Consider the following 2,655-nt stretch of genomic DNA (forward strand, 5'->3'; position numbering starts at 1 on the left):
ATGTATTTGTATATGTATATTATATATGTGTGTGTATATATTATATATGTATATGTGTATGTGTATATATACATGCATGTGCATATATACATACATTTGTGTGTGTGTGTGTGTGTGTGTGTGTGTATAATATTTGGCTAGGTAAAAGGGACCATTCTTTGCCTCACTTTTTTACCTAGCCACAATCACCGAATGCAAGTTGCCTCAGGCAAGCTGAGACCTAGGAAAGACCTTACCTTAAAAAAACCAAGGAATCCCACTGCATCTGAGGCCCTATGCAGTCATCCTGATCTATATCTTGCCACTGCAGCCAGATGACTCTGGTGGAGAGAGTGAGTCTGGTGACTTTGCACAGCCTTGCCTCACTTAAATCCAATTCACTTGAAAGCCATGACATCACCTTCCTGATGTCATGGTCCTCAAGAAGGAAAGGCAAATAACCTGTAAGTAGAAGTAGCTGCCCCACTAGGCACCCAACTTGCCAGTTCCAATTGTACTACAGAGCTTGCTCCTTCCTTTTTTCCTTCTTCCTTTTCTCCCTCTTTTCCCTCATCTCCCTCCTCTCTCTCTCCTTCCTTTCCTTCTTTCAATATAGGGAATCATACCCTTACCTGCAGGAGCTCAGTCCAAAGGAATATAAATTTTGATCGCTAAAACCTAGAAGGATATCTTGAGGTTTTCAAGCTAGATTTCTTTTTTAGTGATGAATCTAAGAAAATAATGGTAGAAGGTTTTCCTAAGAAGATGGTAATGAGATTAGAAGAAAAACAACCCTAGCACCAACAATATGACATTCCAGGCACAAGCTCACCTAATAATCTCATGCGTATAACTGGAAAGAGAGTATGAATCCATGGCTTGATGTACCAGACATAGCAGCAGGCAGCAATGGGGAAAACAAGCTGCATAATAAAAAGGAAAAAGAAAAATAAACTACAGAAAATCAGGTTCCTTCAGACCTAAATTCAACAAGCAAGCACAATCTTCATTTATGGATAGAAAGCCAGATTTGGAATCAGGGAGAACTGAATATTAATCATTGATTTCTTACCTGCTAAATGGAGATAATAGTAGCACCTACCTCATAGGGTGATTGTGAGATAAAATATATAAAGTCTTTTGCAAACTTTAAAATGATGTATAAATGTTAAATCTTATTGTTCTTGTTACTGCATTTAAAATGGGCTTTCTGATACTAGATTTAGAGTTGGAACAGACCTTAGAAGTCATTGAATCTAAGACCCCAATTTTGCAGATAAGAAAAGTGAAGCCCAGAGAGATGAAAGAACTTTTCTGTGGTCATTCAAGTAGTTAATAACAAGTCTAGGTTCAAACCCAAGGCCATTGACACTAAATGTAAGATTTCTGCTTTAGCAATCAAGTTTCTTACTCATTTCAGTTATTATCACTGAGGTAAGTACTATGTGAGTGGACAACTTTTCCACTAGATGATACTCTACAATGGTCACTTTTGTCCAGTCCATCAAAATTTCAAGGGTTAAAGACTGTTAACCTCTCATTATGATACTGGCCTGGCTCACTGGTTTCTCTTTAATGGTTTTGAATTTGGATTACATCTTCTTGGCTATAGGAGGGTGTATCCTTCTACCTTGTTAGGTGTTTGCCTCAGTGCTGACAAATGTTAATTTTACACTAAATGATTCTGCAGGTAGAAGGCACAATGGATAGTTTAGAGTTGGAGTTAAGGAGATCTGAATTCAAATCCTGTCTCAGACAATTAACTGACTGATTTTGGGCAAACAATAAACTTTTCTGTCTCAGTTTTCTGAATTATAAAATCAGGATAACAATATCATTGTGAGGATTGAATAAGATACAATATGCAAAATGCATTGCAGATCTTAAAGCATTTTATAATAATGCTAGCTATTATTTTAATGTGATTCTATTGTAACTTAGAATCAGCTTTCTGGGGTAGGGATATATGTCCAATTTTATAATGGATCTGAATAAAAAAACGGATTCATTATACAGAAATATTTTTCATCTAACTTTTTCAAACATCTATTTCATACAGGAGAGACAACTGATTTTATAAAATAGTCACAAATATGTTTCACACAGTGGAATATTATATATTTCACTTATTACAGAACTAAATGAGTAATGAAAATTATATATTTTATTACACTATAAGTCAATCTCAAATATGATGTAAAGATTTGTGTTCAAAAGTTTATGTGTACAAATGATTTAGAAAATGAAATACTTAATAGTTTCACAAATAGACACTTAAAATCCTTGAACATTCTGGTAGTGATTAATCACACACAAGAATTTTTTGTATATATTTCTACATATAAATATATACATTATATATATAGTATATTATGAAATGCTTATGGCCATTATTTTTTAAAATCTATTGTATAATATGTGGTAAAATGATAAATACTGGAAAGTGGTAGAAAATAAATCTGCAATAATAAAAATTCTGGTAATGAGTTAGAAACAACTAGTTGGATTATAATAATAGCATAAGTTTATGTCTTAAACAATGCATCCAGGCTAAAGATTGTTAAGAGGATTTCATAGACACACTAATATAAATTTTAGCAGATGTGAATGCAATGGAAGGATTTCTAGACCTAGACACTATAGACCTCAGTTCAAGTCCGTATTCTTTGACTTATT

The sequence above is a fragment of the Vombatus ursinus genome, unplaced genomic scaffold (assembly GCF_900497805.2).
Source record: "Vombatus ursinus unplaced genomic scaffold, bare-nosed wombat genome assembly UNPS02014820.1, whole genome shotgun sequence".
NCBI lineage: Eukaryota > Metazoa > Chordata > Mammalia > Diprotodontia > Vombatidae > Vombatus > Vombatus ursinus.